Source organism: Actinia tenebrosa, unplaced genomic scaffold (genome assembly GCF_029948245.1).
Source record: "Actinia tenebrosa isolate PJP-AT-01 unplaced genomic scaffold, QUT_ActTen_1.0 PGA_scaffold13__45_contigs__length_12533684, whole genome shotgun sequence".
NCBI lineage: Eukaryota > Metazoa > Cnidaria > Anthozoa > Actiniaria > Actiniidae > Actinia > Actinia tenebrosa.
In genome coordinates this window covers 699,221-714,568 of record NW_028292573.1, presented here as the reverse complement: position 1 = coordinate 714,568, position 15,348 = coordinate 699,221, and positions in this window count along the sequence as shown.

Sequence of the window (15,348 nt, the reverse complement as noted above, 5' to 3'; positions counted from 1 at the left end):
GTCATCAGTGGTCGTCACGCAAACTTTTCGCATCTCATAAAAGATCAACTAGATCTAATAATGAATAGAGGTAATTAGTTTTCCTTTTTTGCTCCGACGAAAGACTAACGTCCGAGGCTTCAGTCACTTGTACTAAACATATAGACTGAGAGGACGGTAAAAAGAATGGATTAATAGACTACCGAAGAATGGACAAATGAAAAAATAGATGGAACGACGATTGAATCTGGATGGGGGTGGCTATGAGTGGCTGGATTGAATAAATACACCTTTTGCTGTTCATTAACAGAAAATGTACATTCATTTGTGCCAATAGTTGTATCAATAACGTGTAATGTACTTTCATCAACACCACAAGTAACATCATTAGCGCGGATCAACTTTCAATAACGATAATTGAATATGCGTGTACATTCATAGGCATCAATGGACAATCAATAGCGCGTTTGTACATTCATATGCGCGAATTGTATTTTCTTGTGCGCGAAATTCAACTTCAATTAATCCAAAATGACAAACAATTGCATTTATGGACAATCATTTACCCAAAAGTGAAAATTCATTAGTGCTATTAGCATAATCATTGACAATCAATAACGCGCTTGGACAATCATGAGGGCAACGTTATATTCTATAGCGTGGTTCGACAAACATTTGCATGATTCGAATAAACAATAAGAGAAATAAAACAATCATTAGCGATGTTCTTTTTTATCACTTTAAAACATATAAAAAACTCAGGAAACTGCCTCCATAATAGCGGCTGCGTAGGAGAATAGCAATTAGCTCACTTAAAGCAGCAATTAAAGCCGACATCAGCCGTCCAGAGATCCAACAACATACGAACTATCGGGCTAAGGCAAGACGACAAGAGATTGCTCTAGGTCACTACAGAAAGCAGTTGCTAATGGAAGGGTTCCAGAGAAATGTGGCAACCATCGCTATCGCTAAATGTGATCAGTGGTTCAGATATATGCAAACGTATTTGCCACGATGTATAAATAGCGAAGAAATTGAAGGCTAAAATAGTTTTTTTTAAAAAATCGCTAATGATTGTTTTATTTCTCTTATTGTTCATTCGAATCATGCAAATGTTTGTCGAACCACGCTATAGAATATAACGTTGACCCTCATGATTGTCCAAGCGCGTTATTGATTGTCAATGATTATGCTAATAGCACTAATGAATTTTCACTTTTGGGTAAATGATTGTCCATAAATGCAATTGTATGTCTTTTGGTGTTATTGAAGTTGAATTTCGCGCACAAGGAAATACATTCCGCGCATATGAATGTACAAACGCGCTATTGATTGTCCATTGATGCCTATGAATGTACACGCATATTCAATATGTCGTTATTGAAAGTTGATCCGCGCTAATGAAGCAGCAGTAAGGGGGACTCGCGGTCAATGTCAAAGATTTACGGGTTTTACAGGCGGTTTAAGGAAGGCGCCGGCAGCGGGAAATACCCGCGCGACAAGTCCTTACTGCTGCTGTGTTGGGAATCAAAGATATCGCAAACGGAGGTTAAGATATCCTTTACATATAGATGGACACCATCACAAGCATTCGAAATAAAACTGTGCGCCGACTGCGAACTCAGGTGTTGGATCGCCTGGATGCTGACTTTGCCTTCACAACATTTATGGAGGGAGATACGGACGAGACGATGACAGAAGAAAGGGCTGAAAGAATAATTAACTTAATACCCGAAGGTAACTACCGGTTGGAGCTAACGTTCATAAAGTATTTAGACGGCGAGTGGATGATAGAAAAGGGGCGCAATCCTATCAGGGCGTCTGGTAAGAAGGACCTGTTTGTCTTAAACGAAAACACACGCCCGGGAGCATTGGTAGGAATAGACATGCTGTTCTACGAGGTTGCTTACCCTGTTACCGTAGTCATTTACGGTGCGTACAAGATAAAGACGCCAGACGTTAAGAAGTTGAAACCGATGCGACATCCCGGTAATTGCGTAGGGAAGTTAGTAAGAGAGTTCTTTGAAGACTCCTCTCGGGGCGGTAAACTGACTTTAAAGAGAAGAGAAGCCATCAGGAAATGGGAAAAAGATACTAATAGGACCGGAGGGTCGATAGACAACATCAAGAAGTTAGAAACGGCGCTGGAGAGGCGAATCCATGTGAAAGATATCACCGACGGCTTTATTTACTCCGGAACACACAAATATGGGGGCCGTGGTGCGCCTATAGTCATCTACCAGCACAATGGGCACGCCTGGCGCGAACTGCGGTTCCCAAGAAAGAAGGAAACGAAGGTCTATAAGAATTCTCCATTGGCAGAGTTAATCCATGAGAATTCCATTTGGTTGATGGATTCAGAAGGAAGTCAGTTTATGACGCAAGACGGCACTTTGTATCGACCCGAAATTGAACAACAGCGCATTCAAAGCGCCTGTGAGACCTTAGGGGAAGACTTCTCTGACGAGGTCCTTAGCAGTCGCAGCTTGGACTTCTTAGCCGCAAAGAAAAGAAATGGATGGAAACCTACCCCAAAAGAGTTCGGAGACATAGCCAAAGCTTGCGTAGAACACGGTCACGGTGGTCTGTGGAACATGGAATACGACGAAGACCAATACGTGTCTTTGGATATGAAACACTGTTACCCTGCAAGCTTTAAAGGTCTAGGAGATTGTAAGGAATATTACGACCGTTACGGACATCCAGACTCCCAATTCTTCCGTGTGTCTCTAGATGGTCACTACGACTCCCCGGCAACGGGGTTTGTACGATTGACCTCTTGGAAATTAGCGTCGGGCCTGCATCCAATAATTTATGCGTGGTACGGAAAGCACCTGCAGGAGAAAGAATGGATACCGGTGCCCTTATTGAAGTTCTTTGAAGAGCGTAAGCTGCTCGAATACACAGCGCATGAAGCCATACTTTGTCATAGCGCCTTTACACAATGGCTCCCAGAGCACAACCCCACAGCGCGGATTGTTATAGGTAAATTCACACAGGGCGCTAAAGAAGGAGAAAAACATATGCAGCGTCGCTTGATAACAGACGAAGGCGAACTAAGCTTCCTTATAAAGCGCGCACATGACCAAGGAACGATGGTGTCCGTGGAGAAATGGGATTATTTCATAGAAGCCGAGCAGAGAGAACGTAAGTGGAATGCTTTGTGTTACTACCAGGACCATCGACCGCAGTATTATCATCTGCGTGCCAGCATGCTTGCATATGCGCACATTAACCTATTAGCGATGCTCTTGCGGTTTGACAAAGAAGACATTCCACGCGTAGCCACGGATTCCTTATACGTGAAACCGCACGTATTGGAAAAGATGAAGGAATTCTACACTGCCGATGAACTCGCAGAAAGTGGCCAATGGCGCGTCAAAGATGAGGAGATAAGGTCTTGGAGGGCACGTGTAGAATATCACGGCGAGCACACCCAGGGCGCCGTAACGCCTACCAAAGAGCCTCTACCTTCAGTTGCCGACCCAATCTCTTACCAACGCTTCTCTTACCTTTACGGTACGGGAGGCAGCGGTAAGACGACGCGCGTACTGCAGTTATTCCCAAAAGTAAAGGTGCTAACGCCAACGCACCGTTTGGAAAGAGAACTCTGCGAAATGGGCCACGACGCTCAAACGTACCACAGCTTCTTTCGTTGGAATGGCCAAAAGTGGGTACCGGAAGCTATCCACGACATACCACCGGTAATACTTTGGGATGAGATTTGCACCGTACCTTTGGAAATCCTGCAGGAGTTCGTAGAATTCCTCCGTGGAAAGTGTCAAGTGATATTCGCCGGAGATCCCTGCCAGCCTCCTCCAATAGCCGGAGAGATGCCCCACGAATGGCTAAAAGATTTCGTAGACCATGCGGAGGAAATTAACACCGACTACCGCAGTAAGGATCAAGTAAGAAACCTGAAAGCGGAATTAAGGGGCCTTAGTGATACCGAGCAATGCAAGACACTGCGCAAACGTGTACGAGCGAAGAAATACGAGGACTTCCTTTACACATGGCATCCAAAGGATCTGGTGCTGAGCAGCAAACGCGCAGCACAGTCTCGCATACAAAAGGATTTGCTAAATATACACCGAGAGCGCTTCCCTACGCATCCCGTACCTGTTTGTTATAAACCCCACGACACCCGCATGCAAAAAAGAGACGTCTGGGTACCTGGTACCGACATCCAACTGCAGAACGCAGTAACGCACGATAAAGCCTGGGTGCCCATAGAAAAGGTGGAAAAAATAACCTCCCATCCAGACTGGCGCTTGGGCTATTGCATGACAGTCCATAGTGCGCAGGGGCTTACCATAAAAGAAACGCTGTGGATCATAGACCAGCGGCTGTGTTGGAGCAACCTCATCTACACCGCCGTAAGCCGCGTAGAATATGCCAAGCAGTTGAAAAGAGCCTGGGGGCCGCAACTGCGTTACGACCGCACCCCAGAAGACATAGCAAAGGAGAACATTGCCAAGAAACTCCTTCGCTACAAAAGACACGACGAAGAAAAAAATATGACGTTCGACCTATGCGTGGACGACGTCTATAAGAAAGGGGCAAGGTGTGCCAAATGTAACATACCTCTACTATGGAGGTTTGACCCAAATGACGATCAGCAGTTCTCCGTGGATCGTATAAATAACAAACGCGGGCATTGCAGAGGCAACGTAAGACTGACATGCCTAGAGTGCAATCGGGCGCGTGGAGCAGCACTACTCTGAGTCTTTGGGAACTATGAGCAGCTCTTCCTTGACAAATCCACGACTTGGGCCATCTAGGTAATACAACACGGGCTGCCCTTCCTTGGTGACGGACTTTGAAATCTCATACGTTTCCAGGGACCAGTTAGGATCCGTGGCTCTCTTACTGCCACCTTCGAGTTCCCCCGGCTGATAGAGGTATCTGACCACTATGTCGCGGGGTAGCTTTTTTTCCTTCAGTCCGACCGCCCTCGAACTTCTGACGTAGGACTTGTGTTCCACGTGTTTCTTTTTTATGGCATCCCTGGGTTTCATTCCCGTAGCCCTGGCCGCCTCGTTGTTCAAAGCCGCGACGACCTGGGGGAGCCTCTGAGTCCATTCCCTGTTGCGTTTGGAGGGATCTTCCAGCTCTTTCCAATACTGGTACCCAAAGAGACGCTCGGCCAGGGTCTTATTGAATCTTTCAACGATGCTCTGACCCCTGTGGTACTCTGCCTCGGCTCTTCTAATCTTAGTGTCGTGGTCTTTCAGGGTCTTAGTAACCACGCCCATGAACTCTGTCCCCGCATCCACTTGCAGCAGCTTAGGCCATTTCAAAACGCGCTTATAAATCCTACCTAGGGCTTCTGCGACTTCCCCAGAATCCTTGCTGGTTATGGGTTCGGCGTCCTTGTATCTGCTTGCGATATCAACTACGGTCAAAGCGTACCTATAGGTCTTTCTTCTCACCTTGTCGTGCGGTAAGAAAAGCAAATCCGCCTGATGAACTTCGTTGGGGGCATTTACGGTAAAGCTGGGCCTGGGAATGTACTTGGGCACGGGAAGATAAACCTGCCAGAGGGTTTGTTTTCTTAGCCAGTTCTTAGCCGTTTCGTCTGATACCCTGGCCGCGGTCGCGAGTTTCTTGATGGCCGACGCTCCTTTCCAATAGCCTTCAGGCCCATAGTAAATCCTTTTAAGTTTGTCCTCTACGCGGCCCATTATATGAATTCCAAAACAAGATTGATCTTGCGTCCGTTGAAATCCACCGTCTTTCCGTCCACTTTAATGGTGATGTTTATGTTTTCTACCAAATTAGACAAGTCATAGCTTAAAGAAATGGGAGTGTATTCTACTGGGTCAAATGGATTACCTTTGGGCAGAAACTTGGACATAAGAGAAGACTTTTCTCCATTGTTGTAACTATGGACTAAATCGCAATAGACTTCGTAAGAGGATGCGACTTTCCATTTCACAGGTATGGCTGTGTCGGTAATTGTTTTGCCCGAGGCACATAATAAAGATCCCAATGGGTCAGACTTTCCAAAAGTCATTGAATAGTTTGGCATATTATGTTTGAGGGTCATTTCGTGCGGCAACCCCGTGGTGAGAGTATAACCGTGTTTTGCTAATTCCTTGGCCAGTGTGATTGGTGTGTAATGTCCATCGGGCAGCAATACGGCTTGATAGTTAGATCCTCCTGTATGCTCAGTGACTATGCCCCTAATCAGGTTATACCAAGAATTGTACAAAGAGCAACTTATGAGTCGAACCTTATGGGCTTTAATGGGGGGATTTAAATAAGTGGTAAAGTCATTCTTGTCGCTTTCCAAAAAGACGATCATTATATTAGATACGCCAAAGCCGCGCCTCCTGCCAGCCCTGCAACTCCTACAAATACCAGCTCATTGTCTTTTTGTTTCTTAGAAGGCTGGTAGTAATTCTTGAACTGAGGCTTTCTTAACCTAAAGTCGGGGTGTGCTTGCGCATAAAGTTTGAAGGCGTAGTCTGTGTTTTCGAAGTTCTTGTGTGCCTGCATTTTGTCTTGGTAGTTCTTATCCAACCAATCCCTGTAAGCTTGTCTTTTTTCATTCCAAGCTGCCACGTCTCGCTGATATTTCTCCAGCGCTAAGTCGTGTCTCTTCCTTTCGGCGGCCAAATCTCCGCTTTTGTCGCCTCTGACTAATCTATCCAAATATTGACCACCATAATTAGCTCCAGTGAATGCTAAAGCTGCAATAACTCCACCTGCGACCACGCTAGCCATTATATATTACACCGTAGGCAGGTACTTTTCCTTCCGTAGGTAATCCTTTACCATGATAGCCCCGCCAACGGCAGCGGTCATCTTAGCAAAATTAGCGAAGCTCTTGCTTGGGTCTTCAGTAAAGTCTTCTTTGAGCACTTTCTTACCTACCCAACCAATACCCGCAACGATGGAAGTAATGATAGCTGCTTCTTCAACAGTTTTCAATAACGCGGTTGACATTATATTACAAAGCGAGAAGGTTATCACTCCATTTCAGGGATTTTGCTTTTTCTCACGGGCGGCTCCGCAGGTGCGTAATGTGCTGGTTCCAATTTTACTTTTGGCTTCGTAGCCCGCCATTGTAAGTAGAGGCTGCCTGCTGCTATAGCAACTCCTAACGCGCCGATGACGTACCCAGGATTAATAAAGGATTCCTCTTCTTTTTCCTCCACCTTTTCTTCTTTCTTTGCTTTGTTCTTCCTGTTCATCTCCGCGAGCTTCTTTCCGGCAGCGACTCTGCCTGGAGATTTAGCCTTGGTAATCTTGGTATCTTCTACGGGTGGTTGTTCTTCGGTGCCACTCATCTTATATTAAGGGACTTGAAGGACTTGACAAGTAACTTGATGACGACTTGACAATGACTTGGCAATGACTTGACAACGACTTGACTAAGTACTTGACAACGACTTGACTAAGTACTTGAGGTGACTTGATCAGGTACCTCAGCAAGTGCTGCCTGGAAGACCTTTTCGACTTCTCTGTCCTTCTTGAAGTCCTTCCAAGACGTCGTAAGTTCCTTCAAGTCGACGTGCTGAGCTACGTGAAGTGCCGCAGAGGCGACTGCCATTAACTTACCGCACTTCAAAGACAACCACCCGCAGGTTATCTTAAGTTCTTGAGCGATGACATAGTCCTCGCTAATGTCCTTCCGTAGTTGCTCCACGTCGTCTATGGGCAGCGCAAGTCCAAGCAATTTAGTTGCAAGTCGGATAGCGGAGTCTGCGACGGCGTCCGTGGTCTTACTTGCAAGGGCGGCCTCATACCTTTTATGGAACTTCTTGACTTCATCTTCTGACAACTTATTAACCTGCTCATGGGTAAGTTCCTTGCCTATCATTTCTTTGCACTTCCCAGAAGACACAAGGATGTTAAGTTGTTCCTTGAGGTTACTTTCATCTAACTGCGTGGGGACTTCATCTAAGAGCTGCTCAATGTCCATATACATTAGGAATCAAAGACTTTAAAGATCGCAGATCTTTATGGAATACGGAAACCTCAAAGAGAAGATCATCTTGGAATGTTGGTGCGTTTTTAGGTGCCGCATGTATTCGTGTAACTGTTCCTTGCTTATCTCACCGCCGTAGTCGCTTAAGATGGTTTCCAGATCAGACTTACTTGGAGTGTAGAAGACAACTAGGGAGCCTATGTTTTCCCTGAAGGGCTTAGAGACGCTGGTAAGCTGCTGCGAGAGCAACCAAACGCTAATGTTGTCATGTCTGCCGCTAAAGGCGAGTTTAACGAGCTCGGAAGTGCGTCTCTTTACGTCGTCCCCGCAGGCGATGTCATCCAATATGAGCAAGGTTTGCGTATCTTTAGGGAATTGTTTGTGCCAGAACTTCAAATGGCTGGATAACTCGTTAGGGTGTAAGATATCTACGAAGAAGTCGTCGTCTTTCACTCCTATGCCCGTCCAGGTGCGGTTATTCACGTAGGTGGGGCAAAGCAGCACTATGTAGTCGAAGCGGTATCTAAAGGGTCCTAATAGCTGCTCTACCACGAACTGGGTCTTTCCGCAGCCGGTGGGTCCTACTATCAGAGCGTTACAAGGCATGTGATTCGGGTTCATTTATATCCCTTCTCTCGAAGGGAACTTGTTCCCTGATATATATGGAGCCAGTGGAAGCAGTGCAAAGAATTGTCGCCGACGCAAAAGATAAAAGAGACACCATAGAAATGCAAAGGGAGGAGATAGACCGGTTAAAAGAGCGCGTGCAGGAGTTGTACGATGAAATGTGCGGTCTGAAGCGTGCAGAACGGTTTGACGCGCTGATAACGATGGCAACGTGGGCTAAGGAGTCCGTTAAGGACTTCATGCGATATCCCCCGTAGAATGTTGACAATAAGGTTAAATCTTTGTTAAGTATATGTGGAAACTATTTAAAAAGTGTCTCAGAATGTTGACAATAAGGTTAAATCTTTGTTAAGGATGTTAAATGGAGGCTAAGATACTGTTAAGTATATATGGACTGCTTGTTGTGTAAGAAGGTGTTCAGCACCAAACAAAGACTTCAATACCACGTTCGTCGCGGCGTTTGTACAAAGAAACCCCTTAGCCGCGCTTGTAAGGATTGCGGTAAGGAATTCAGCACCGTTCAAAAGATGCAACAACATCAGGATAAACGCATTTGTGGGCTTTGTAAGGACTGTAATAAGGAATTCCACAACCCCTTCGAAATGCAGCAGCATCTGAAAAGGGGCGTCTGTAATCGAACCAGACAGTGTAGTTTCTGTAATAAGATACTTAGTAGTCGTCAACGTTTACAGACGCACCGGAGAACGCATGAAGTGAATTATAGGTTTCTCTCCCGCGCTTACGACTTGGAAGGCGTGGATTGCTACCAATGTGCGGATTTGATGTGTCGCTGCCCGCATAAAGAGGATTACTTAAGGAATCGCATAGATTACCATAAGAAGATAGTCCGTACTTTCCCCTCTTTTGAACGCGCCGAAGGCGTTCCGTGGACTAAAAGGGAGTATTGGAGGCAGGAGTGCGATCGTTGTGGTTGTGTTAGAGAAGAGGAACATATCTTCAACTGTCTTAACAAAGATTTAACCTAAACGTCAACATTCTGAGACACTCTTTGAAATAGTTTCCAGGCATCCTTAACAAAGATTTAACCTTATTGTCAACATTCTGAGACACTCTTTGAAATAGTTTCTGGGGGCCTTTAATAGTAAAGCAGGGTTTGTGCAAAGAGTCTCAAATCCCATTCTTATTTTTCTTGTTGTTTGTTAGGGATCAACATTTAACAATACAACAATAAAAATAAGGACCCCTTTTAAAGGTATATGCTAGCCTACGCAGCCGCATTCTTTGGAGGATTCCTAATCGCCCTTTCAATATATGGACTGTATTACGTGCGAACTACCAAGCGACTGCATAATCCCTGAAACCCCCGCAATTCGTGAGGAGAAAAAATACACCTGCCTTCATTGTGGCAAGGTATTCCCCGAAGGATCCTTTGTGGGGCATTGGTGCTCCGCGGATCCTAAAGCGCAGCGGACTTTAGCAGACGCGCTTAACTACAAAGAGGAGATGGAGTGACCCTCCTTTCAATGTCGAACTCCCACCTCCCATTCTTCTTACCATGCGAGCGCAGATGGGTGAATTCCTCGCCCTGTATGACGTACCTGACCCTATCAGGCGCCCACAGGGAATACTCTATGCCGTCACTGTCTTTGAGGACCAGCCGCAAGCGGTTGATATCCTCGAAGACGACATAATTTTTTATTTCATACGCAATACCTTCTATTAGATCTCGCCAATGTATTTGCCGCAGGCTCATTATACCTATGGAATATCTTTAAGTGCGTTGCCAAGGTCTCCGAGGTCTTGAAGGCCTTACAGCACAACCTGCAAGGAATTCGTAGGCGCTCTGCATACTCCGTGATCTCCCTGCAAATGACGTCGTAGTCGCTGCTAATCATTACCTTATAACCGTTTTCTTCATACCTCTGTAAGAGTAGTCGCTGATCCTCGGATAATACCCCGTTGCCTTTTGGAGTCTTCAGCTCGATGCAGAATCCACGGTAATGGGTGTGCGCATTCAAGATGAGCAGGTCGGGCTGACCGCGTTGATATCCTTTCTGCCAACACTTTATACGTTTGCCGTCCGAATCCTGCAGTTCGCCTAGACCAGGGGTCACAAGCATTTGGGGGTAAAACCTGCGGATGTAGTCCACTACCTTTTTATGCAGGTCAAACTCATTTTCGATCTTAAATACCAACTTGTTTGGACCGTCGAAGCGCTTGTCTATTGCATATCGACCGTCCTTACGCAGCGTGGGTAGGACCTCTTCGAATACCCAATCCTGAAATGCTTCTGCCTTTGGCATCTTTGAACTACATATTAATTGATAAAACCCAGGTTCGGATATGAACACGGAATGTGGGTGAATAGTAGAAGGGATGCGATTCGTTACCCTTAACTCACTCAGCCTTTTCTTATGTTTTTCAGAGACGTGGTCACTAATAGCTTTTTTGGTGTTTTCGTATCCTAACGCAGACGCCACCTCCTTTGCTTTAAAGTAAGGCTTGTCGCCTTGCACTATGCATTGCAGTTTGGTTTCGTTGTTTTGAAATACGCGAAGCATATTATACGTAAGGAATATTTTAATAGGCAACGCTCTTTAGCTGATTCATTTCCACGCTTAACTGCGCGTCAGACACCACGAAGACGTAGCAGTTTATCTTATCGCCGTCGCCTGCACTGGCGTTCTTGGTGCGCTTGATCTCCAAAGTTATGCCATCCTGCGTATTTACTAGACGTAAACCCTGACCATACAGGTCTTCGTCGTTAATGGTACGCATATCAATCCACAGCGCATACTTATCCTTAAAGAATTCCTCGGGGCTAATTTGGTCGCCAAACTTGCGCATGGCCTCTCTGTACACGTCTGCGGGCTTTATCCCCTGGGAGTAAACCTTGTTTGGAACGCCGTTTATGTTGACCCCCACGTTAGTAATGTTGGGGTTGTGAAAGGCCTCGGAGTCGCGCTTACCGGCTTCGTAGGGTTTGGCAAACACCAACATCAGCCCCGTGAGACTTCTTCGGGGGAGGTTAATACTTTGGTTGATAACCTCATCCGTCTTATCCAGAAAGCTAAACGTCTTATACATCACTACGTGGTCGTAAAGGAATGCCTTTCCGGCACTATATTCCATACCGGCGCTACGGGCCAGCTCTTCGCTGTATACCGTTTCGTACTGTAGCTCTAAGTTGGTAATAGAGTATGGGGTTGTTGTGGTAAGTGCAGTGCTTAGCCCACCAATGATGTTATTAGCATCTGCTAAAGTTACTTCAAACTGTAGCTCGGATAACTGTCTTGGGTAATACACACCGTGATTCGTAATCACTTCAAAGTCTAATGGTATGACATACTTGCTACCATAGGCTGTCTTTATTCGCTTTGCGTCTGCCACTGCGGTTTCTCCGCTGCCGTCAGTAGGTTGCGTTTTCGTAGGTGTGCGAACCTTACGTAGAATGACACTACCAATTCCTTGTTCTATCCTTTGCGCGCGGTCAAATGCTGTTAACCATAAGTCTTTGTACGTGGTATACAGATCGTACCTATTTAAGTCCAGCAAGGATTCCCCGGCGAACTTTACGCGCATCTTAGAAACAATGTTGCGACCCACGTTGTTAACGATAATCCTTTCGTCTGTGGGGCTTGACTGCACCGCTAGGTCGAACCTTAACGCCAAGGTGCCAGGAACTAAGACTAGGTTATCCGTTAGGCGGGGTACGCCTACGTACAGCGTCTCCCCTGGCTTTGCGCTAGAAGGTGTGAATGTAACCCGGTGAAAGGTGCGTTCTGCTTTCAGTCCGCCAACCTGCTTAGGTAATACGTTGGGGTTTAACTTTGAGCTTATCATATATAATGGAAGTAGAAGGAACAGACCCCGACTTCGATCCCACCACTGAGGAAGGTCAGGCTGACATTAACGACGGTGATGAAGAACCGCTGCTTCCCACCCAACAAGTCGACGATTCCCTAAGGGATAGGATTGCAAAGGCCCTAAGACATCCCAAAGCACGCGAGTACACGTTTCCGCGTGAGCACATAGAGCTTCAAAACATGGGCGAGCCGGAAGCAGCCGCACGGGAAACCGTAGAGTGGGCAACGCAAGAGCTAAGGCAACGTTATTCCCACTTTGATGCTGACGACGTAAAACTCACAGAACGCGGAAACAAAGTTCTCATAAGCGTTCAAGACCTAAGATTTCCTGACAAAGACCGCTGGACGAAACCACAACCCCTCTTTGATGAGAATGGTGACGTTAGGGGCGACGTCTCAAGATTAAAAGGCTTTCAGCAGGCTACTAGGAGCATGTTAGAAAGGTTGCAAACCCTGAATGAAAAGGTTGCGCTAGAAAAACGCGTCGAGGAACTACAAGAAACGTTAAAAGAAAGGGAGGAAGAATACGCAAAGCAAACTCAGCTAATTGTCGATGCTGAAAAGAAGTTCGGCAACGAAAGAATGGTAGAAATGAGAAACCAGTTGGATAAAACCCTGCGCGAAAGAGATAAAGCACAAAGGGACTTAGAAGAAGCTCAAAGCTCTGGCACCTCAACGGAAGCGCTGCGGGAAACGCTGGAAGAAAGGGAGGAAGAATACATGAAGCAAAACCAGCGGCTCGCCGACGCACATAGGAGGGAGGTCGAATTCAAAGATCAAGAAATAAGGGAGCTGGTAGACCAAAGAACCAAAATTCGTCGCGAAAGAAACCAAACCCAAAGGGCTCTTAACCTTGCCCTGCAGGAGTTGGACTTAACAAGAGACGACGCTAAGGACCTACAAACTACCATAGCTGGCTCTTTAGTGGAAAGGCGGCGGTTAATGGCTGAAATCAATACTAAGGAGGAACAAATCCGGCAAAGAGATCAGGCCATCGAAGACCTGGAGGGGCAAATAGAGCGGCAGCAAGAAGTAATCGAGGACCAAACTCGTACCGAGGAAGAAAGGGAAGCAGCTCAAAAGGAAGTAGATACGCTCGAAATACGCCTTACGGAATTGCGGGCTCAAAAGGAAAACCTGGAAAAGGAGCTGGGCTTACCACCAAGGAAAAGGTAAAAAGAGCCCTTTTGAAGTATGGCGTTCCACTGGCATTTGCGGTCGCTATTAGCACCGTAGTAGGAGTTATCCTATCCGCGCTTAAGGCTACGGGCGCGGGCGTAAAGAAATTAGGCAATGGGCTGACGGACTTGGGAAAAAAGATGGCAGCCGGTCTTCCTGGGCTGCTGGGTTCGGTTGTTTCCTTGGCACTTAGGGCCGGCGGTGAACTGTTGAAGTTCGTGGGGAATAACATTTGGATCTTGGTTGTCGCTATTGGAGTGGTACTCCTGAAGAAGATGAAGGCTTAATCTTATCCTCGTGTATTACTGGGGGCTTATCGTCGTCGGGCGTCCGAGGCGTCCTCGACTGGGGATAAGTAAAGATAGTATTCGCGCCGCCTTGATAATGCGGAACTAGCGGCAGCACACTCATGGTGCTAATGGCCTTATGATTATAAGCGGCGTCCACCCATTCATATTGCCCATTTATTCGGAGGATGCCGGGGTATTTACCACCCCCGGTGGCATCGCTGGGGCGAACTTGAAGCTTTGCATATTGACAATTAGCTATTATATGAAAAGTCACGGGCGTTAAGTCTTCTCCGCTTTGTGGGTTGGGTTCGAATGAAAAATGAGTTGGGTTCCTCTTATCATTTTTTATCCTATAAGGTGGTAACGGGGTATTGGTCTCGTCTAGGATTCTAAACCCAACATTACAACTGTTCCCCGTGTTAATGCTAATAGTGCAAATAATCAATCCCAAGCCTCCAACCTCAACCCACAACCCAGTGTCGCGCCAACTATCACCCCCCGTGTATTTTTTATACTCTAAGTAATGAAGAAACCAATCTTCCTTCGCATGTGGGTTCATATACTTAACACCGTAAGAGTGCTAATGGTGGCATGATTAAAAACCGCATTTCTTTGATTTTCCATACTATTTACGCAAACGCTCCCGGTGTCATCTACGCGCATTTGCAGCTTCACTAACCTATGACAATCAGCAACCATGTGAAAAGTCCAAACCGATAAATTTTCGGCGCTAACGGGGGGCGGCTCTACTGAAAAATGTGTAGCCTCTCTGTTGTTCGTCTTCGCGCGTATGGGTTGCAGTATACCATTCTCATCTAGAAACCTGAAGCCGACGTTGGCATGGCTGCTTGTGCCAATGCAAATACTACAAAGGATTAACTTCTTTCCTGAGTAGTTCAAGTCTACAGACATTCCGGTGACATCAACCCAAGATGCCTGGGTGTATTTTTTCTCGCCTGTGTAAGTCGTATAAACACAATCTACTCCAGCTACGTAGGGGTTGTTCATCGCCATATATAATAACTCAGACCAATGCTCGCAGCTGCTAAGCCGGCTTTTAATAAGTCATGGTCATATTCCTCACGTATCGCAGGCAGGACCTTCTTCGATGGTTTCTTAACTACGGGTAGCTTCGTTTCATGCGACTTTTTTGACTTCTCCACGAAATGGGGAATGTTCCTAAGAGTGTCAGAGTTCACGTCATTCACCCCAAACTTCATATCCTTAGTAGCTCGTTGAAGTTTGTTGTTGTATCCTACTACGGAACCAGTATTCATAGATAAATTACTGGGCATTAACCAACAACCCGGGGCTACTGCATAGTCCAACCTCGCCTTAGAATTTTGTATAGCTAGTTGGTAACGCTGTACGCCCTTGCTAATGTCGCCCTCCAAGATTGAACTTTCGAATAAGATCAAGGCTTCGGCTCGCGTCTCTTCTGCGGCGCCCGTATTTCCAATTATACTTGATCGGGTATTTACCTGAGCTCCAAGAATAGAATACACGTAAG